The 23,909-nt window shown below is 42.8% G+C and overlaps 1 protein-coding gene across 1 annotated transcript in view; it reads left to right on the forward strand.

Moving 5' to 3' along the window:
• The window catches only part of wnt6b (wingless-type MMTV integration site family, member 6b), a 64,328-nt gene that overhangs the window by 24,530 nt on the left and 15,889 nt on the right, over positions 1–23,909 (forward strand). The gene's annotated exons all lie outside the window — the stretch shown is intronic.

Raw genomic sequence — 23,909 nt, forward strand, 5'->3', positions numbered from 1 at the left:
ACTGATGATGAAAATCCTTTCAGTTTTTAAGTCAGTTTTTAATTCTAATCCGCCACCCCTTTCTCTATCTGCATCCACCCTCTAACTCCATTCTACCAGCTCAAGTCACATCACACCATAAGCAAATAAAATTTCATTTTTCCTGTCGGTATTCCCGAGAAAAGCAAATGCCATCAACGGATAAGACAGGAAGAATATCCTGGCAGGAGACAGATAGGGAATTGATCATGAAAATCCTTTCCAGTCAAAGTTTTTAAGTCAGTTTTTATTCTAATCCGTCACCTCCTTCTTTATCTGCATCCACCCTCTAACTCCATCGTACCAGCTCAAGTCAAATCACATCTTAAGCGGGTAAAATTTCACTTTTCCTGATGGTATTCCCGAGAAAAGAAAATGCCATTAACAGATAAGACGGGAAGAGTATCCTGACAGGAGACAGACGGGCAATTATCAGGAAAATCATTTCAGTTTTTAAGTCATTTTTCATTCTAATTCGCCACCCCCTTCTTTATCTGCATCCACCCTCTAACTCCATTCTACCAGCTCAAGTCACATCACACTATAGGTAAATAAAATGTAATTTTTCCTTTACATTTGAACAAAGTGGTGTTTTAGATAGGAACGCCATTCCTGACGGTATTCCCGAGAAAAGCAAATACCATTAACGAATAAGACGGGAAGAACATCCTGGCAGGAAGCAGATTGGCAATTGATCATGAAAATCCTTTCCAGTCGAAGTTTTTAAGTCAGTTTTTATTCTAATCCGTCACCTCCTTCTTTATCTGCATCCACCCTCTAACTCCATTCTACCAGCTCAAGTCACATCACACCATAAGCAAATAAAAATTCATTTTTCCTGTCGGCATTCTTGAGAAAAGCAAATGCCATCAACGGATAAGACAGGAAGAATATCCTGGCAGGAGACAGATAGGGAATTGATCATGAAAATCCTTTCCAGTCGAAGTTTTTGAGACATTTTTTATTCTAATTCCCCACCCCCTTCTCTATCTGCATCCACCCTCTAACTCCATTCTACCAGCTCAAGTCAAATCACACCATAGCTAATTAAAATTTCATTTTTCCTTTACATTCGAATAATGTGGTGTTTTAGATGGGAACGCCATTCCCGACGGTATTCCCGAGAAAAGAAAATGCCATTAACAGATAAGACGGGAAGAATATACCGGCAGAAGACAGATGGGCAATTGATCATGAAAATCATTTCAAGTCAAAGTTTTTAAGTCCGTTTTTATTCTAATCTGCCACCCCCCTTCTCTATCTGCATCCACCCTGTAACTCCATTCAACCAGCTCAAGTCAAATCATATCATAAGCAAAAAAAAATTCACTTTTCCTGACGGTATTCCCGAGAAAAGCAAGTGCAGTTAACGGATAAGACAGGAATAATATCCTGGCAGGAGACAGACGGGCAATTGATCATAAAAATCCTTTCTAGTCGAAAATTTTAAGTCCGTTTTTATTCTTATCCGCCACCCCCTTCTCCATCTGCATCCACCCTCTAACTCCATTCTACCAGCTCAAGTCACATCACATTATAAGCAAATAAAATGTCATTTTTCCTGACGGTATTCCCGAGAAAAGCAAATGCCATTATCGGATAAGACAGGAAGAATATCCTGGCAGGAGACAGACAAGCAATTAATCATGAAAATCATTTCAAGTCAAAGTTTTTAAGTCCGTTTTTATTCTAATCCGCCACCCCCTTCTCTATCTGCATCCACCCTGTAACTCCATTCTACCAGCTCAAGTCACATCACATTATAAGCAAATCAAATTTCATTTTTCCTGACGGTGTTCCCGAGAAAAGAAAATGCCATTATCGGATAAGACGGGAAGAATATCCTGGCAGGAGACAGACGGGCAATTAATCACACATTCCTGGCTGTCTATAAGAAAATCCAAATTGCTCCTTTGTTTTTCTGACCTGCATCTACTTGCAAAGATTGCACATTCAAACAAGTCCTCCTCCTCGTAAAGGCGTCCTCGCAGAAATTGTCGACGCCTCGTAAAATTTCCATGAGTTTGAATTCGAGAGCCGGGGACAAGTCGCCAAATTGTGAGTTTGATGATTAAGTGCAGAAACAAGTTGGAAAATATTAATAAGCGGGACGAAAATGAGATACTCTCATCCTTGTTTTATTGCGGTTAATGGGGAGCAGAACCCCCCACAAAATCCAAAGTCAGGACCAGAACAGAGACAGGACCCACTTGCGTTATGTTTCTCTCAGTTTTATTGGAAGGAAGGGAAAGGGAACGATGGCGAGAAAACGGGTCAGCAGCCGGGACAGGAGAGCAAAAAACATGGTCGAGATCAATAACGAGCCGAAAGCCAGGAGACGAGAGTAGACAGGTCGAAGCCGGGAAACAGGAGTGAGTCAGGGTCGAAAAGCTTGCCTAGCGCGAACTGAGGTTCGCAGACAGACCGACCACAGGTGACAGATAGACGAGGGTTTGAACCATGGGTGTCAAACAGGTGGCCCGTGGGCCAGATCAGGCCCGCTGAGGGATTGAATCCGGCCCGCGAGACAACACTCAGAGAAGCGCAAGAGGAAAACAAGCTGCTGGTTGAAATATGTCAACTTGGTGTTGCCAAAGGCAGGTGCCTCGAACAAAGACACTGTACTTGTATTTCTTTTTCTTTCTCTCTCTCTCTCTCTCTCTCCCTCTTTTCTCTCTGCCTCTGTCTCTTTCACTCCCTGTGTCTCTCTTTTTCTCTTCCTTTGTTGCTCTTTGTCTCTTTCTCTCTTTGTGTCTTTTTAACTTCTTTTGCTCTAACTTCCTTTTTTCCTTTTCTCTCTTTTCTCTTTCTCTCTTCCTACCCTTCGCGCTTTCTTTTCTCTTTTCTCCCCTTCTGTCTTTTTATTTCTCTTTGGATTTCTTTCTTCCTCTCCCTTTCTTTTCCCCCTCTCTCACGACTTTTTATCTTTTGTTTCTCACACTCTCTCCCTCTCTCTGTTTCTTTGTCCTGCCCTCTTTCCTTTTCCTTCCCTCTTTCTCTTCTCTCTCTCTCTTCCATCCCTTTTCTCCCACGCTGTCTCTGTCTCTTTCACTCTCTGTGTCTCTCTTTTTCTCTTCCTTTGTTGCTCTTTGTCTCTTTCTCTCTCTGTGTCATTTAACCTATTTTGCTCTAACTTCCTTTTTTCCTTTTCTCTTTCTCTTCCTTCCCTACCCACTTTTTTTTCCTCTTTTCTCTCCTTCTGTCTTTCTATTTCTCATTGGATTTCTATCTTCCTCTCCCTTTCTTTTCCCCCTCTCTCACAACTTTTTATCTTTTGTTTCTCACACTCTCTCCCTCTCTCTGTTTCTTTTGTCCTGCCCTCTTTTCCTTTTCCTTCTCTCTCTCTCGTTTTCTTTATTTGCCTTTTCCCTCCCTCTTTCTCTTATTTCTTAATCTACATCCGCAAGGAATCATACACAAAGTCATTTTAGTGGCGTTTGCGCGAGTATGCTCGGGCTGCATTTCACGCTGGGGGACAACAGCGGCCATTTTGAAATGGTAAACACAAGCCTACAGCGCCCTCTTGTGGATTGGAGTGAAAATAACACGCGAAATGATATACTCGGTAATAATGTGTTTTTTATTATTTACACAAATTAGTCTCACTAGAGTATAAGTCGCAACCCCGGGCCAAAAATGAAAAAATACGGTCGTTTTTATCCTTGTTTGAATGTATTGGGTGCCGCGTGTATTGTTTATCCTTCTTGCTGCTGCGGCGTTTGCACAGACAAGCGATTGAAACATCACTCTGGGAAAAAATATCCGGAGGCTATTTAATAAAGTGGTATTCTCCCTTTTGATAGAGTGCCAAACAGCTTTGCCTTTGTGCGGGAGGCGTGCACCCAATAACACCTTTAAATGCTTTCATAATGTTACAAATCTGTTACGGCTTCTTTTGAGAGAGTCGGGCTTTCGGGAGAGCGAGTAAACAATAAAAAAACCTGTGAAAGAATGTATAAAGACGTAATATTTTATATGTCCATCAAAAAATATGAGTTCCTGCCTCATAAAAATAATTTATACACTGTCGAAGTTTACTTAAATGATGAATTTTTGGCTTAAACATTTTTTAAATCTTTTTATAATTCATTTAAAGAACATTTGTCAGTCCGTCTACGAACCTCAGTGAACACTAGGCAAGCCTTTTTCGACCTGGACTCCCACCTGTCCTGTTTTCATACCTGTCAACCTCCAGGGCTCCATGCCCGTACAAACTGTCGTATTTTCCCGTACAAAATACAAAATAATCGTACCACATATTTTTTTTTTTCGGAATGATGCATGATGGGAAATCCCCAGGCGGCATGCGATTGAGAAATTTGCGCTTTTCTGTACTCTTCTTAAAATGCATAAAAAACATTTTTGACAGGTATGTGTTTTTTGCTCCCGTCTGTCCCCGGCTTCAACCCGTTTTTGATCCTGACCACGTCTGCTCTCCCGTCCCGGCTTCCGACCTCTTTTTGTCCCCGCCTACATCTTCTGTCCTTTTCTGGCTTACGACTCGCTTACGACCCTGACCACGTTTTTGCTCTCTGTCCTGACGTGGGTTTTGACTCAGTCCTGTTTTCCTGTTGTTATTTCCTGCCCGGTATTGTTCCCGTTTATTTTGTCCTGTTTAATTTCGGTTTCCAGTTTTGTTTCCGTCTATATATGTCCTGTTTATTATTCCCTCCAGTTTTTGCCCCCGTCTAGTTTGTCCTGTTTAATTTTGAGATCCCGTTTCATTATCTTTCCTGTCAGTCCCATCCTGTCTGGTATCGACCCCATCTGTACGATATCAACTCAGGCAATTGGTATCGATCTCGTCGGCCTCTGGCTTCCCGTCATTTCACGCCAGACTGTTCCTAACGTGCATGACTCCCCATTTCCCGTAAGATAAAAGGCTTGTGTGAGAATGTCACGCGTTTGGGTCCTGATCCTGTTTTGGTTCATGACACCTGAAGAAGAAATCCGTTTCCTGTTCCTAGTTTGTGTCTAAACATTCTATGCTGTATCTTGAAAGATTGGCTTTCCGTCTATTTAAGCTCAGTGCTCTCACTCTTCCGTTGGCGTGGGTTTCGACTCAGTCCTGTTTCCTGTTGGTATATCCTGTCCGGTACTGTTTCAGTTTATTTTGTCCTGTTTATATATCAGTTTCCAGTTTTTGTTCCCGTATAGTTTGTCCTGTTCAATTTCGATATCCCGTTTTGATATCAATCCTGTCTGTCCCGTTGTTTAATATCGGTTTCCAGTCTCGTTCCTGTCTAATTTGTCCTGTTTAATTTCGATATCCCGTTTTGATATCAATCCTGTCTGTCCCGATGTTTAATATCGGTTTCCCGTCTCGTTCCCGTCTAGTTTGTCCTGTTTAATTTCGATATCCTGTTTTGATATCAATCCTGTCTGTCCCGTTGTTTAACATCGGTTTCCAGTCTCGTTCTTGTCTAAATTGTCCTGTTTAATTTCTATATGTTGTTTTGGTATCAATCATGTCTGTCCTGTTGTTTAATATTGGTATCCAGTCTCGTTCTTGTCTAATTTGTCCTGTTTAATTTCGATATCCTGTTTTGATATCAACCCTGTCTGTCCCGTTGTTTAATATTGGTATCCAGTCTCGTTCTTGTCTAATTTGTCCTGTTTAATTTCGATATCCTGTTTTGATATCAATCCTGTCTGTCCCGTTGTTAAATATCGGTTTCCAGTCTCGTTCCTTTCTAGTTTGTCCTGTTTTATTTCGATATCCTGTTTTGATATCAATCCTGTCTGTCCCGTTGGTAATATCAGTTTCCAGTTTTTGTTCCCCCCTAGTTGGTCCTGTTTAATTTCGATATCCTGTTTTGATATCAATCCTGTCTGTCCCGTTGTTTAATATCAGTTTCCAGTTTCGTTCCAGTCTAGTTCGTCCTGTTTATTGTTCCTGTTTATTTTGTCCTGTTTATATATCGGTTTCCAGTTTTTGTTCCCGTCTAGCTTGTCCTGTTTAATTTTGATATCCTGTTTTGATATCAATCCTGTTCGTCCCGTTGTTTAACATCGGTTTCCAGTCTTGTTCTTGTCTAAATTGTCCTGTTTAATTTCGATATCCTGTTTTGATATCCGTCCTGTCTGTCCCGTTGTTTAATATAGGTTTCCAGTCTTGTTCCCGTCTAGTTTGTCCTGTTTTATTTCGAGGTCCTGTTTTGATATCAATCCTGTCTGTCCCGTTGTTTAACATCGGTTTCCAGTCTTGTTCTTGTCTAAATTGTCCTGTTTAATTTCGATATCCTGTTTTGAGATCAATCCTGTCTGTCCCGTTGTTTAATATAGGTTTCCAGTCTTGTTCCCGTCTAGTTTGTCCTGTTTTATTTCGAGGTCCTGTTTTGATATCATTCCTGTCTGTCCCGTTGTTTAACATCGGTTTTCCAGTCTCGTTCTTGTCTAAATTGTCCTGTTTAATTTCTATATGTTGTTTTGGTATCAATCATGTCTGTCCTGTTGTTTAATATCGGTTTCCAGTCTCGTTCCTTTCTAGTTTGTCCTGTTCAATTTCGATATCCCGTTTTGATATCAATCCTGTCTGTCCCGTTGTTTAATATTGGTATCCAGTCTCGTTCTTGTCTAATTTGTCCTGTGTAATTTCGATATCCTGTTTTGATATCAATCCTGTCTGTCCCGTTGTTTAATATAGGTTTCCAGTCTTGTTCCCGTCTAGTTTGTCCTGTTTTATTTCGAGGTCCTGTTTTGATATCATTCCTGTCTGTCCCGTTGTTTAACATCGGTTTTCCAGTCTCGTTCTTGTCTAAATTGTCCTGTTTAATTTCTATATGTTGTTTTGGTATCAATCATGTCTGTCCTGTTGTTTAATATCGGTTTCCAGTCTCGTTCCTTTCTAGTTTGTCCTGTTCAATTTCGATATCCCGTTTTGATATCATTCCTGTCTGTCCCATTGTTTAATATTGGTATCCAGTCTCGTTCTTGTCTAATTTGTCCTGTGTAATTTCGATATCCTGTTTTGATATCAATCCTGTCTGTCCCGTTGTTTAATATAGGTTTCCAGTCTTGTTCCCGTCTAGTTTGTCCTGTTTTATTTCGAGGTCCTGTTTTGATATCAATCCTGTCTGTCCCGTTGTTTAACATCGCTTTCCAGTCTTGTTCTTGTCTAAATTGTCCTGTTTAATTTCTATATGTTGTTTTGGTATCAATCATGTCAGTCCTGTTGTTTAATATTGGTTTCCAGTCTTGTTCCCGTCTAGTTTGTCCTGTTTAATTTCGATATCCCGTTTAGATATCAACCCTATCTGTCCCGTTGCTTAACATCGGTTTCCAGTCTTGTTCCCGTCTAGTTTGTCCTGTTTAATTTCGATATCCCGTTTAGATATCAACCCTATCTGTCCCGTTGCTTAACATCGGTTTCCAGTCTTGTTCCCGTCTAGTTTGTCCTGTTTAATTTCGATATCCTGTTTTGATATCAATCCTGTCTGTCCCGTTGTTTAATATCAGTTTCCAGTCTCATTCCCGTCTAGTTTGTCCTGTTTAATTTCGATATCCTGTTTTGAGATCAATCCTGTCTGTCCCGTTGTTTAATATAGGTTTCCAGTCTTGTTCCCGTCTAGTTTGTCCTGTTTTATTTCGAGGTCCTGTTTTGATATCATTCCTGTCTGTCCCGTTGTTTAACATCGGTTTTCCAGTCTCGTTCTTGTCTAAATTGTCCTGTTTAATTTCTATATGTTGTTTTGGTATCAATCATGTCTGTCCTGTTGTTTAATATCGGTTTCCAGTCTCGTTCCTTTCTAGTTTGTCCTGTTCAATTTCGATATCCCGTTTTGATATCAATCCTGTCTGTCCCATTGTTTAATATTGGTATCCAGTCTCGTTCTTGTCTAATTTGTCCTGTGTAATTTCGATATCCTGTTTTGATATCAATCCTGTCTGTCCCGTTGTTTAATATAGGTTTCCAGTCTTGTTCCCGTCTAGTTTGTCCTGTTTTATTTCGAGGTCCTGTTTTGATATCAACCCTGTCTGTCCCGTTGTTTAACATCGGTTTCCAGTCTTGTTCTTGTCTAAATTGTCCTGTTTAATTTCTATATGTTGTTTTGGTATCAATCATGTCAGTCCTGTTGTTTAATATTGGTTTCCAGTCTTGTTCCCGTCTAGTTTGTCCTGTTTAATTTCGATATCCCGTTTAGATATCAACCCTATCTGTCCCGTTGCTTAACATCGGTTTCCAGTCTTGTTCCCGTCTAGTTTGTCCTGTTTAATTTCGATATCCTGTTTTGATATCAATCCTGTCTGTCCCGTTGTTTAATATCAGTTTCCAGTCTCATTCCCGTCTAGTTTGTCCTGTTTAATTTCGATATCCTGTTTTGAGATCAATCATGTCTGTCCCGTTGTTTAATATCAGTTTCCAGTCTCATTCCCGTCTAGTTTGTCCTGTTTAATTTCGATATCCTGTTTTGATATCAATCCTGTCCGTCCCGTTGTTTAATATCAGTTTCCAGTCTCATTCCTGTCTAGTTTGTCCTGTTTAATTTTGAAATCCTGTTTTGATATCAATCATGTCTGTCCTGATGTTTAATATCTGTTTCCAGTCTCGTTGCCGTCTAGTTTGTCCTGTTTTATTTCGATATCCTGTTTCATTATCAATCCTGTCTGTCCCGTCCTGTCCGGTATCGACCCCATCCGTCCGATATCAACTCAGGCAATTGGTATCGATCTCATCTGTCTCTGGCTTCCTGTCTTTCCACGCCAGACTGCTGCCTAACATGCATGACTCCCCATTTCCCGTCAAATCAAAGCCTTGTGTGAGAAACGTCACGCGTTTGGGTCCTGATCCTGTTTTGATTCTTGACAGTTTCTATGCAGTAAAACATGTTTGAAATAAGAAAAGAAAAAAAAATGAAATGCATTGATCAATGAAAAGAAACATATTTCGCTGTCACGCACATTGACATCATCTCGGGATGAACAGTATCCTGGTCGTATATCACGTCCCCGAAACATCTGCGGGGGAAGATGAGCGCTTCTGCCATGTTGATTTCATTTGATTTTGGCTTGATTCGAAAGCGCGCGGTGGGCATTCATGACACATCCGCATTTGTCATCTCTCCCTGAAACAAAAGAGAGAAAAAGAGAAATAGCGAGAGAGGGGGGAAAGAAAGAAAGGACGAAATCCCAATTGTAGTAGAAAGAGAGAAAAGAGAAGGGGAGAAAGAGAGAAGGGGGAAAGCAAGAGAGGGAAAAAAAGAGAGAAAAGAGAAAAGAGGAAAAAGTGAAGAGAGTGCAAAAGAAGGTAAAGAGACAAAGAGGAACAAAGAAAGAGAAAAAGAGAGAAAGAAAGAAATACAAGTACAGCATTTGTGAGAGAGAAGTGACCAGCAAGAGAGAGAAAGAGAAAAAAGGAAAAAAAGAAAAGAGAGTAAAAGAATGTAAAAAGACGGACAAAGAGGAACAAAGAAGGAGAAAGAGAGAGAGAGAGAGTGAAAGAAAGAAATACAAGTACAGCATCTCTTCCTACCCTCTTCCTACCCTTCGCGCTTTCTTTTCTCTCCTTCTGTCTTTCTATTTCTCTTTGGATTTCTTTCTTCCTCTCCCTTTCTTTTCCCCCTCTCTAGCAACTTTTTAATCTTTTGTTTTTCTCTCTCTCTCTCTCACGCTCTCTCTCTCTCTCTCTTTCTTTTCCACCCTTTTTTTCCTGCTCTCTGTCTCTGTCTCTTTCACTCTCTCTGTCTCTCTTTTTCTCTTCCTTTGTTGCTCTTTGTCTCTTTCTCTCCCTGTGTCCTTTAACCTCTTTTGCTCTAACTTTGTTTTTTTCCTTTTCTCTCCTTTTCTCTTTCTCTCTTCATACCCTTCGTGCTTTCTTTTCTCTTTTCTCTCCTTCTGTCTCTCTATTTTCCTTTAGAATTCTTTCTTCCTCTCCCTTTCTTTTACCCCTCTCTCGTGACTTTTTATCTTTTGTTTCTCACGCTCTCTCTCTCTCCTTTTCCCTCCCTCTTTCTTTTATTTCTTTATCCCTCTTTTTCTTTCTCTTTAATATACTAGTCCGGCCCCTGACAGAATGTTTGTTCTATCGTGTGGCCCCTGAGTTGAATAAATAATATATAAATATCTATTTATCTATCTATCTATCTATCTATCTATCTATCTATCTATCTATCTATCTATCTATCTATCTATCTATCTATCTATCTAGACATCTAGACATCTAGACATCTAGACATCTATCTAGACATCTATCTAGACATCTATCTAGACATCTATGAATCTATCTATCTGTCTATCCAGACATCCATCTATCTATCTATCTATCTATCTATCTATCTATCTATCTATCTATCTATCTATCTATCTATCTATCTATCTATCTATCTATCTATCTATCTATCTATCTATCTATCTATCTATCTATCTATCTATCTATCTATCTATCTATCTATCTATCTATCTATCTATCTATCTATCTATCTATCTATCTATCTATCTATCTATCTATCTATCTATCTATCTATCTAGACATCTATCTATCTATCTATCTATCTATCTAGACATCTATCTAGACATCTATCTATCTATCTAGACATCTATCTAGACATCTATCTATCTATCTAGACATCTATCTATCTATCTATCTATCTATCTATCTATCTATCTATCTATCTATCTATCTATCTATCTATCTATCTATCTATCTATCTATCTATCTATCTATCTATCTATCTATCTATCTATCTATCTAGATCTAACTAAAGGTCTATCTATCTAGATCCAACTAAAGATCTAACTAAAGATGTAACTACCTATCTATCTATCTATCTAGACATCTATCCAGACATCTATCCAGACATCTATCTATCTATCTAGATCTAACTAAAGGTATATCTATTTATCTAGATCTATCTATATCTATCTATCTATCTATCTATCTATCTATCTATCTATCTATCTATCTATCTATCTATCTATCTATCTATCTATCTATCTATCTAGATCTAACTAAAGGTCTATCTATCTAGATCCAACTAAAGATCTAACTAAAGATGTAACTACATATCTATCTATCTATCTATCCAGACATCTATCCAGACATCTATCCAGACATCTATCTATCTATCTAGATCTAACTAAAGGTATATCTATTTATCTAGATCTATCTATCTATCTATCTATCTATCTATCTATCTATCTATCTATCTATCTATCTATCTATCTATCTATCTATCTATCTATCTATCTAGACATCTAGACATCTAGACATCTAGACATCTATCTATCCATCTATATCTATATCTAACTAAAGATCTATCTATCTATCCATCCATTTTGTAAATGCCGGTTGAATAAAATTCGACAGCCACCCACTTGGTGTCAGTGAATCCTGGTCCAACGGGAAAAAACCCAAAGCAACAACATCAAAAAACAGTTAACACATTTGTATTATGTCAGCGTCGGTAATTCATGTTTTGACGTCCCGGACCTCCCGGTGGCGTTGCCCGAAAGTGCTGGGATTGAAGGAATACGCGCTAATTCCTGCTCAAGGGCCCTGCGGAATTAGAAGCAGACGTGGACAGGCCCAGACACCCGCAGAGTCGCGGTAGAGAATTTCTTTGGAATTCGTGTCTCCAAGGAAAATAGGAGAGCAGGAGAGTCCAATTTTCAAGAACTTCCACTAGGGAAGGCCAAGGATTCGGAGTTAGGTTTTCAGGAGCTTGCCGGGATATGAAACGTTCAAACTGGTTTTTCGACCGGAAGTTACAAAAACTGGCTTAACAATCCTGGAAACTGCGCCTGAAATTCCAATCCAAGACCTAGCCCAGGGGTGTCAAACTCATTTGAACTCGGGGGCCACACGATAGATCAAGCATTCTGTCGGGGGCCGGAGTAGTAGATAAAAGAGAAAGAAAAAGAGAGATAAAGAAATAAGAGAAAGAGGGAGGTAAAAGGAGAGAGGGCGGGACAAAGAAAGAAAAAGAAAGAGAGGGAGAGAGCGTGAGAAACAAAAGATAAAAAGTCATGAGAGAGGGGGAAAAGACAGGGAGTGGAAGAAAGAAATCCAAAGAGAAATAGAAAGACAGAAGGAGAGAAAAGAGAAAAGAAAAAATGAAAATGAAATGATCTGCATTTATATAGCAAGCGCGAAGGGTATGAAGAGAGAAAGAGAAAAGAGAGAAAAGGAAAAAAGGAAGTTAGAGCAAAAGAGGTTAAAAGACACACAGAGAGAAAGAGACAAAGAGCAACAAAGGAAGAGAAAAAGAGAGACACAGGGAGTGAAAGAGACAGAGGCAGAGAGAAAAGAGGGAGAGAGAGAGAGAGAGAGAGAGAGAGAGAGAGAGAGAGAGAGAAATAAATACAAGTGCAGTGTCTTTGTGAGAGGCACCTTGCTTTGGCAACATCAAGTTGACATATTTCAACCTGCAGCTTGTTTTTCTCTTGCGCTTCTCTGAGTGTTGTCACGCGGGCCGGATTCAATCCTTTAGCGGGCCTGATCTGGCCCGCGGGCCGCCTCTTTGACACCTGTGACCTAGCCGAAGGGAATTGAATTCGGTTCTTGAACCGTGTGGGGAATATGGACGCCGTCTGGTCTATTTTAAAAGGTCCGGAACTGCAATCATCACAAGAAGTGCTACTAACATTGAGTAAACTATTGTAAATTCCGGACTATAAGCCGCTACTTTTTTCCCAAATTTTCAACCCTGCGGCTTATTCAGCGATGCGGCCAATTGATGTCATTTTTTTAACGGCCGCCAGCGGCGCTTGAGTATGTAAAAAAGAGGGGCGGAGCAAGCGCGGGTTGATGGGAAAGTGGGGACCGGTAAAGGTGAGTTTTTGTGGACACGGCGGACAATAATGGATACATATTTATATATTTTTCCCACCCTTACCTTTGGAAATATACACTTTTTTCCTCGTATTACTATCAACGGGCACCCAGAATCTGCAGGTCTGCAACAAATTTTAAGTACCTATATCATTTTGCATTCATCTTGACGGCTGTGATTTTTGGACTGTGTGCTTCAATGAAGGACATTTAGTTTCAATCGCGGGACTTGAAATTTGGCTCGGATTAATTTCGTGTTTTTTTGATGCGGGTGCATGCGGTTTATGTACAGGTGCGGCTTGTGTATGGACAAAATCGGGTTTCCCCTTAAAATGTGTGTCATTTGTTCGGTCGGTCGTCTGTTGGTTGGCCTGTTGGTCAGTCTGTCGGACGGTCTGTCAGTGGGTCAGTCGGTCTCTCTGTCAGTCGTTAATTTGTTTGGTCAATTTGTCGTTTGTTCGGTCGGTCGTTTGTCGAGTTGGTCTTTCGGTCTGTCATTCTTTTGTTCGTTCTGTTCTATGCCTTTTGGTCATTCGTTCTGATCTGTTGGTTGGCCTCCTGTTCAGTCTGTCGGACAGTCTGTCGGTGGGTCAGTCTGTCTGTCTGTCGGTTCTTCATTTGTTCAGTCCATCTGTCGTTTGTTCGGTCGGTGTGACGGTCAACCTGTCATTTGTTCGGTCGGTCGTTTGTTGGGTTGGTCCTTCGGTCTGTCATTCCTTTGTTCGTTCTGTTCTATCCACTTCGGTCATTCGTTCTGGTCTGTTGAGGAGTCTGTTGGTCAGTCTGTCGGTGGGTCAGTCTGTCTGTTCGGTCGGTCGTTTGTTGGGTTGGTCCTTCAGTCTGTCATTCCTTTGATCGTTCTGTTCTATCCACTTCGGTCATTCGTTCTGGTCTGTTGAGGAGTCTATTGGTTGGCCTGTTGGTCAGTCTGTCGGTGGGTCAGTCTGTCGGTCGTTCATTGGTTCGTTCCATCTGTCATTTGTTCGGTCGGTCGTTTGTTGGGTTGGTCCTTCGGTCTCTCATTCGTTTGTTCGTTCTGTTCTGTGCACTTCGGTCATTCGTTCTGGTCTGTTGAGGAGTCTGTTGGTTGGCCTGTTGGTCAGTCTGTCGGTGGGTCAGTCTGTCGGTCGTTCACTTGTTCGCTCCATCTGTCATTCGTTCCGTCGGTGTGACAGTCAACCTGTCATTTGTTCATTCGGTCGTCTGTTGGGTTGGTCCTTCGGTCTGTCATCCACTTGTTTGTTCTGTTCTATGCATTTCGGTCATTCGTACTGGTCTGTCGATGAGTCTGTTGGTTGGCCTGTTGGTCAGTCTGTCGGACAGTCTGTCAATAGGTCAGTCTGTCTGTCTGTCGGTCGTTCATTTGTTTGGTCCATCTGGCTTTCGTTCGGTCGGTGTGACGGTCAACCTGTCATTTGTTAAGTCGGTCGTTTGTTGGGTTGGTCATTCGGTCTGTCATTCCTTTTTTCGTTCTGTTCTATGCACTTCGGTCATTCGTTCTGGTCTGTTGAGGAGTCTGTTGGTTAGCCTGTTGGTCAGTCTGTCGGTGGGTCAGTCTGTCGGTCGTTCACTTGTTCGTTCCATCTGTCATTCGTTCCGTCGGTGTGACAGTCAACCTGTCATTTGTTCATTCGGTCGTCTGTTGGGTTGGTCCTTCGGTCTGTCATCCACTTGTTTGTTCTGTTCTATGCATTTCGGTCATTCGTACTGGTCTGTTGATGAGTCTGTTGGTTGGCCTGTTGGTCAGTCTGTCGGACAGTCAGTCAATGGGTCAGTCTGTCTGTCTGTCAGTCGTTCACTTTTTCAGTCCATCTGTCATTCGTTCGGTCGGTCGTTTGTCGGGTTGGTCCTTCGGTCTGTCATTCTTTTGTTCGTTATGTTCTATGCACTTTGGTCATTCGTTCTGGTCTGTTAATGAGTCTGTTGGTTGGCCTGTAGGTCAGTCTGTCGGACAGTCAGTCAGGAGGTCAGTCTGTCCGTCAGTCGTTCATTTGTTCGGTCCATTTGTTGTTCGTTCCGTCGGTGTGACGGTCAACCTGTCATTTGTTCGGTCGGTCGTTTGTCGGGTTGGTCCTTCGGTCTGTCATTCGTTTGTTCGTTCTGTTCTATGCGCTTCGGTCATTCGTTCTGGTCTGTTGATGAGTCTGTTGGTTGGCCTGTTGGTCAGTCTGTCGGACAGTCTGTCGGTGGGTCTGTCCGTCTTTCTGTCAGTCGTTCATTTGTTCGGTCCCTCTGTCGGCGGGGGGGACAATTGGGTGCCATGGCAACTATGACACATCCTGATTTGTGAGGTTTGTTTTTTGTTCTGGTCCTGACAGTTTTATTGTTATTTTTGACCGCTTGTTCCTTTCTTGATGATTTTGTTGTTAAATATCATTTGTTTTTGAGCCCCTTGCCTTGCCCTGCGTTTGGGTCCAATAACAGAAAAGAGGCGAATACGGCTCGCGAGACATTTAACCTGTCGTTGTTTTTATTCAAGCAGAAATGGATTTTGTTTGTTTACTAGAAAAAATTATTGTATGAAATATAACACACTTCACTATTTGAGTGACATCATTGAGATGGCGTACAGTATACGGAGATAATGCGAGAGTTGAAAGTCTAACTCAAACAATACTTAACAAAACGTATACGCGAAAGCTCGTCAGACAGCTGGTATTGATATCAAAAGTTGGGTAGCGCTCGACTGACGCCACAACACTTTAGCGTCTTTAATGAATTCCATTCTCAGAATCGTGAGATATGGAACTGGCAAGGGGGAGTTGCGGGTGGCTGCACGCCCCCTTCCAGATTCTTGACAGAAAAGTCACTTGGGTTGGTGACATTTTTGAGCGCACAAACACACAAATGGAGTCAGTTGACCAACTATGCTTTTGATGTTCCGTGGAAGGGGAGCAAGAGTGTTTTTGTTGTTGGCGTTAAAGTGACAGTGTGTTATTATTTACTGCAAGAAGTGTCAGAACCCGAACAGACGGTGGACCCAGACGCGTAACATTTTCACACAAGCTTTATTCTACGGGAATGGGGCAGTCATGCGATTGCTAGGCGGAAGAAGTGAGACAGAAAAGTCAGGCACGGGAAAACAGGAAGCCAGAGGCTGATGCGATCAAAACCAGACAAGATAGACGGGATAAATACCAGATACAGGTTACACTAGCATATACAGGACAGGACGGAACAGACGGGATCGATACTGGACTCTGGTTACTGGCGCAAGATACCGGACAGGACGGAAAAGACGGGATCCATACCGGACTCTGGATACTGGCGCAAGATAGAGGACGGGACAGACGGGATTGATACTGGATACTGGATACAACAGTATGATACCGGACAGGGCAGGACAAGCTGGATCGATACAAGATACTGGATACTGGAGCAAGATACCAAACACGACGGGACAGACGGGATCGATACGGATACTGGATACTGGAGCAAGATACCGGACAGGACGGGATGGACGGGATTGATTCCAGATACTGGATACTGGATACAACAGTGTAAGATACAGGACAGGACGGGACAGACAGGATCGATACCAGATACTGGATACTGGAGCAAGATATCGGACAGGACGGACGGGATCAATACCGGATACTAGATACTGGAACAGGATACCAGACAGGACGAGACAGATGGGATCGATACCAGATACTGGATACTGAAGCAAGACACCGGACAGGGCCGTACAGACGGAATCGATAACAAATACTGGATCCACGAGCAAGAAACCGGACAGGGTAGGACAGACGGAATCGATACCGGATACTGGATAAACGAGCAAGATACCGGACAGAACAGGACAGACGGGATCAATACTGGATACTGGAGCAAGATACTGGACAGGACGACACAGACGGGATCGATACTGGATACTGGATGATCGAGCAAGATACCGGACAGAACAGGATGGACGGGATCGATACTGGATACTCGAGACACGAGCAACATACCGGACAGGGCAGGACAGACGGAATCGATACCGGATACTGGATAAAAAAGCAAAATACCAGACATAGCGGGACAGACTGGTACGATACTGGTTACTGGAGCAAGATACCGGACAGGACGACGCAGACGGGATTGATACCGGATACTGGAGCAAGATACCGGACAGGACGAGACAGACGGGATTGATACTGGATATTGGAGGAAGATATTGGACAGGATGAGACAGGGGGGGTCGATACTGGATACCGGAGCAAGATACCGGACAGGACGAGACAGCCGGGATCGATACTGGATACTGGAGCAAGATACTGGACAGGACGACACAGACGGGATCGATACTGGATACTGGATACTGGATGAATGATACCGGACAGAACAGAATGGACGGGACCGATACTGGATACTCGAGACACGAGCAACATACCGGACAGGGCAGGACGGACGGAATCGATACCGGATACTGGATAAACAAGCAAAATACCGGACAGAGCGGGACAGACTGGTACGATACTGGAGCAAGATACCGGACAGGACGACGCAGACGGGATTGATACCAGATACTGGAGCAAGATACTGGACAGGACGAGACAGACGGGATTGATACTGGATATTGGAGGAAGACATTGGACAGGATGAGACAGGGGGGGTCGATACTGGATACTGGAGCAAGATACCGGACAGGACGAGACAGCCGGGATCGATACCGGATACTGGAGCAAGATACTGGACAGGACGGGACGGACGGGATCGATACCGGATACTGGATACATAAGCAGGATACCGGACAGAGTCAAAATACACACTTGTAAGTGCAGAGGTTCGTTGACGGACTGACAAGGAGTTAATGAGAGCACTGAGCTTATATAGGAGGGAAGCCAATCAGGCAACGAGCCGCAGCTGGCGCCAAACGGGCGGGCCCAAGTGGGCAACCGTGACACTAGCGACAGTTGGTGTGAATACCTTGAGCAGCAAGAAAAGACAGAAGGAGCTGGATACACCCGGAGCGGCTGAAAAGAGCCAATAGCTGGAGTGAGTCAGATCTGGTGTAGAAACTATAAGTATATAAATATGCCTACAAGCATCTCTGCATTGTTGTTGACAATTCTCGCAATCTACTGTTTGGCCCCATAATTCCCTTTACAAGTCAACAAACTCATAAAATGATTTCCAATATGGCCTCCGACCCTTTGATGGACACCACTCTCAAGTCAAGTCAAGTCAAGTCAAGTCATTTTTATTTGTATAGCCCTTAATCACAATTAGTCTCTAAGGGCTTCACAAGTTATTACATATAAGAAGATTAGGTTACTCGTATGCTATAGAGTAGAAGTGAGTTTTAAGCCTAGATTTAAACATTTCCACCGAGGTTGCAGATCGGATATCAGGGGGAAGAGCATTCCACAACACCGGTGCCCGGATGGAGAACGCTCTCGAACCAGCGGAACACTTCTTGGCTCTTGGGATCACCAGGAGACCGGCGCTCTCGGAACGAAGGCTTCGGGCCGGGACATAAGGGCAGATCAGATCTGAAAGATACGAGGGGGAAAGTCCATGTATGATTTTGTATAGTAGTAGGAGAACCTTAAAATCGCATCTTAGGCTAACAGGGAGCCAATGCAGGTTAGCCAAAATTGGGGTGATGTGATCATACTTTTTTGTCCTTGTTAAAAGCCTCGCTGCAGCATTTTGTACCAGCTGAAGACTCTTGAGTCTGGTCATCGGAAGACCGGAAAGTAGTGCATTACAGTAGTCGAGACGGGAGGTAACAAACGCATGAATTATGATTTCCGCATCCGACTGAGAAAGTATAGGACGAATTTTAGCAATGTTACGGAGATGGAAGAAAGCGGTTCTAGTAATTTTCTTCACGTGTGTTTGAAAGGACAGATCAGGGTCGAAAATGACACCTAAATTTTTAAGTGAGTCACTCTGTGTGATGTGGCAATTGTCCAAGTTCACTGCGGTTTTAGAGAATAAGTCACGGGACTTAGAAGGACCAATTACTAACATTTCAGTCTTTTCAGGGTTAAGACGCAGGAAATTGAGTGACATCCACTCTTTTATCTCAGTGAGGCAGGCCTCCAAAGTTCCACAGTTTAGTGTGGTAGATTCCTCCATCGGGAAATAGAGTTGAGTGTCATCTGCGTAACAATGGAAACTGATGTTATACTTGCGAATAATATCACCTAGTGGAAGCATATAAATGCTGAAGAGAAGGGGGCCAAGCACTGAACCCTGCGGAACACCACAAGTTACACTAAATGGCTCAGATGTCAATTCGCCATATTTAACGCAGTGTGTCCTATCTGAGAGGTAAGATCTGAACCATAATAGGACGTTTCCTGAGAGACCAATCCATTTTTCCAACCGTTCTAGCAAGATAATATGGTCCACTGTGTCAAATGCAGCACTAATGTCCAGCAGCAGCAAAAGTGATGATGCGCCCGAGTCCATTGCCCGTAGGAGATCATTGGTTACCTTTATCAGAGCTGTCTCAGTAGAGTGGTTAGCCCTGAATCCTGATTGCATCGATTCAAAGAGATTGTTATCGGACATGAAATCATTCAGCTGCTGTGCCACTACTTTTTCAAGTATTTTAGAAAGAAACGGTAGGTTTGACACAGGTCTATAATTACATAAGTTTTCTGGATCTAGGTTGGGTCGTTTCAGTGTGGGTTTAATAACAGCGGACTTAAAAGCAGCTGGAACTACACCAGAGGCGAGTGATATGTTTAAAATATTTAGAACTGAAGGTGCAAGAACGCCAAAGAGACCTTTAATAAGTGAACCTGGAAGTGGGTCGAACTGGCAAGTCGTCGGTTTGGCAGTATTCACCATTTGTTTAAGATTTTCGAGTGACAGTTCACTAAAACGGGACCAAGTCCCTGGACAGCCACCATGTCGTGCATCTAGGGATTTGAGTGCTTTAGTATGTGTTGAATTAATATTGTCTTTAGCAATTTCTTCCTGTATGCTCTGGATCTTCTTAGTAAAGAAGACCATTATGTCGTGAGCAGAATGGGTGGAGCTATCTGGGATAGTCTGTTGCCTTGTAAGTGATGCTACAGTGTCAAAAAGGGCCTTGGGATTGTTCTTTTGTGACGCAATCACTTTCGAAAGGTAGGCTGATTTTGCAGAGGCCAGGGCCGCTTTATACTTCAACAAACTATCACACCAGATTTGATGGAAAACTTCAAGCTTGGTAGCGCGCCATTTTCTTTCAGATTTCCTGCATTCTCGTTTAAGGGATCTAGTTTCATCATTAAACCAAGGTGTGCGTCTTTTAGGTCGTAATTTATGCCGGATGGGCGCAACTAAATCCAGGGCATTGGCCAGGGTAGCGTTAAATTCATTTAGGAGTGGTTCTATGGAGCCTATGTAGGAAGGAAAGGACGCAACTGCTCCTGGAAGAATATCGGAGAGCTCAGAAACTGTGCCTGTGCTTATATTGCGTCCGGTGAATCCTTCAGTTTTTTTGGTACTACATTTAGCTAGCACCTCAAATGTAACTAAATAATGATCCGAGATAACTGTAGTACACGATAGCACCGCCATGTTTGAGGTTGAAACTCCTCGAGTCAGAACCAAGTCGAGCGTGTTTCCATCTTTATGGGTTGGCAAATCAACCAGTTGATTAAAACCAAAAGCATCAATTATAGACTGAAACGCAACAGTGAGTGAACTGAGTGGAGAGTTCATATGAATGTTAAAGTCCCCCATAATAATAATTTTGTCTGCGTAGGTTACTAGTTCAGACAGAAGTTCGGCGAATTCGTCTAAGAAAGTTGTGTATGGTCCTGGTGCGCGATAGATAGTTATTACGTCAATTGACAATAGGGGGGACCGCATCACAAGAGCCTCAAACGTTTTGTAATTATTAGAGGTACGTGGATTAAATTTAAGCGATTTTTCAGAGATTAGCGCGACACCGCCACCCTTTTTCAACGTGCGTGCTATATGGCTGCTCTCGTAATCTGGGGGAGACGCATAATTTAGAGCTAAATACTCATCCGGGCGTAACCACGTTTCACAGAGACCAATACAGTTAAGTTTATAATCACGAATAATATTATCTACAAGTAAAGCTTTAGGAGCGAGCGATCTAACATTCAAAAGACCAAATTTTAGCTTTGAATCATTTGACTTAGCTGTAGCCTTTGTAGAGATCGTCACGAGATGCCGGTTGTGTGCGTTGGGCTTCGGTTGTCGGTTTACTCGTAGAATCGACGAAGAAATGATGGTTGGATTAGACAGATCTTCATGTCGTTGCTCCATCAACTTCACACGCTTCCCTGCACGACATCCTCGCTTCTGTTTTCTATCTTTTCGCCGTCTTCGTCTCCGATTTTTCTTCTTTTTCTTCGGTGGAGCGGGAAAGCAGGGCGAACCCGAGTCCCTTTGGAGCTCATTTGGGATGTCGTGGGTGGTATAAAAAGTGCCCGAAAAGTCGAAATTTAGACACCCACCTAGTCGGATGAGCTCCTCCCGACTGTAGGTCTTATTGGCCACGCATGTATCCAAAAAGGAAAGCAGGAGGACAGTTGTAAGTAGTAGGATAACCGGGTAACAATCAGCCGCAACGTAAACACGCGCCGCCATGTTGGAAACCGGAAATCTCTTCAAAACCAATTGCAGGCTTCTTTTCACGTCCACATCCCGCGTTAGCCTAACGGGGCCTGTTTGGATCAAACGCCTTCTTTAGCTTCAAAAATCTTTAGCCAGTTGTGACCGATCAGATTGATGATCGACACATTAGTTAGATCACAGGTGTCAACCAGGCGACCCGCGGGCCAGATCAGGCCCGCTAAGGGATTGAATCCGGTCCGCGAGACAATACTCAGAGAAGCGCAAGAGAAAAACAAGCTGCAGGTAGAAATGTGTCAACTTGATGTTGCCAAAGCCAGGTGCCTCTCACAATGACACTGTACTTGTATTTCTTTCCCTCTCTCTCTCTCTTTTCCAGCCCTTTCCACCCCCTCTCTGTCTCTTTCACTCTCTGTGTCTCTCTTTTTCTCTTCCTTTGTTACTCTTTGTCTTTTAACCTCTTTTGCTCTAACCTCTTTTTTTCCTTTTCTCTCTTTTCTCTTTCTCTCTTCCTACCCTTCGTGCTTTCTTTTCTCTTCTTCTGTCTTTCTATTTCTCTTTGGATTTCCTTCTTCCGCTCCCTTTCTTTTCCCCTCTCTCACGACTTTTTATCTTTTGCTTCTCTCTCTCTCTCTCTCTCTCTCTCTCTCTCTCTCTCTCTCTCTCTCTCTCTCTCTCTCTCTCTCTCTCTCTCTCTCTCTCTCTCTCTCTCTCTCTCTCCTCCACCCTTTTTCTCCCACTCTCTGTCTGTCTCTTTCACTCTCTGTGTCCCTCTTTTTCTCTTCCTTTGTTGCTCTTTGTCTTTCTCTATCTGTGTCTTTTAACTTCTTTTGCTCTAACTTCTTATTTTCATTTTCTCTCTTTTCACTTTCTCACTTCATACCCTTTGCGCTTTCTTTTCTCTTTTCTCTCATTCTGTCTTTCTATTTCTCTTTGGATTTCTTTCTTCCGCTCCCTTTCTTTCCCCCTCTCTCACGACTTTTTATCTCTCGTCTCTCTCTCTCTCTCTCTCTCTCTCTCTCTCATTTCGACCCCTTTTCTCCCACTCTCTGTCTCTGTCACTCTCTGTGTCCCTCTTTTTCTCTTCCTTTGTTGCTCTTTGTATCTTTCTATCCCTGTGTCTTTTTAACTTCATTTGCTCTACCTTCATTTTTTTCATTTTCTCTCTTTTCTCTTTCTCTCTTCCTACCCATCACGCTTTCTTTTCTCTTTGCTCTCCTTCCGTCTTTCTATTTCTCTTTGGATTTCTTTCTTCCTCTCTCTTTCTTTTCCCCCCTCTCTCACGACTTTTTATCTTTTGTCTCGCCCGCTCTCTCCCTCTCTCTCTTTTTCTTTCTTTGTCCAGCCCTCTCTCCTTTTCCCTCCCTCTTTCTCTTATTTCTTTATCTCTCTTTTTCTTTCTCTTTAATCTACTAGTCCGGCCCCCGACAGAATGTTTGATCTATCGTGTGGCCCCCGAGTTAAAATGAGTTTGACACCTATTCTTTTTGAACGGGATCTAATGGTCGTGTCAAGACCAGAACGGAGACAGGACCCACTTGCGTTTCTCTCTGTTTTATTGAAAGAAAGGAAAGTTCAGTCAATTGTGTTGGAGAGGCACCACATCTCATTTGCTTGTGATTTTGTTGGTTTTACTTCCTTTTCCTGCCCATCATAAAGGGTCCCAATAAAGTTAGTAGGAAGAGAAAGGAAAAGTGAAAAGAAACTATCGATGCGAAATACCGAAATGGTGTACAAGGGTCTGCCTGTCAGGACCGGAACGAAGACAGGACCCACTTGCGTTACGTTTCTCTCAGTTTTATTGAAGGAAAGGAAAGGATTGCGCACACAATCCGCCGGTTGCAGGAAGCAGGTCGCTCCGAACGCGTCAGTAGCCGGGACAGGAGAGCAAAAAACGTGGTCCGGGTCGGAAAAGAATCGTAAGCCGGGAGAGGAGAGTAGACGTGGTCAGGATCAAAAACGGGTCGAAGGCAGGGGACAGACGGGAGCAAAAAACGGGACAGGTGGGAGTCAGGGTCAAAAAAGGCTTGCCTAGCGCAAACATCGGTAATCATGACAGGTAGGGAATTGTTTTCTTGAACTTTTCTCGAGGAAGTCTTTCCGGGCTGTCCATCCGTCTCCCCGCACGAGTAGCACATTCCCTCAGCGCTCCGACGCCTCCAGGGAACTTCTTTCTCTTTTTTCTAATAACGTCCGCTCGACTCAAGAAGGAGAGACTTCCATTCGCTGGTCAAAGGTGAAAGGCTTTAAACTCAAGCTATAGGGCAAATGGGCTCCCAGATTTGTCCCACCTTTTGGACACATGGACAAAACACTCCGAGCCATCGACTAGACGGCCCAACTTTCACCTGGAATGTTATCGCAAAAAATGAGAGAGAGAGAGAGAGAGAGAGAGAGAGAGAGAGAAACAGAATAGAGAGAAACGGAATAGAGAGAGAGAGAGAGAAACTTAATAGAGAGAGAGAGAAACGGAATAGAGAGAGAGAGAAACGGAATAGAGAGAGAGAGAGAAACGGAAAAGAGAGAGACAAACAAAATAGAGAGAAAGAGAGAGAGAGAGAAACGGAATAGAGAGAAAGAGAGAGAG

The sequence above is a fragment of the Urocampus carinirostris genome, chromosome 14 (genome assembly GCF_059441175.1).
Source record: "Urocampus carinirostris isolate Australia breed hairy pipefish chromosome 14, RoL_Ucar_1.0, whole genome shotgun sequence".
NCBI classification, from domain to species: Eukaryota; Metazoa; Chordata; class Actinopteri; order Syngnathiformes; family Syngnathidae; genus Urocampus; species Urocampus carinirostris.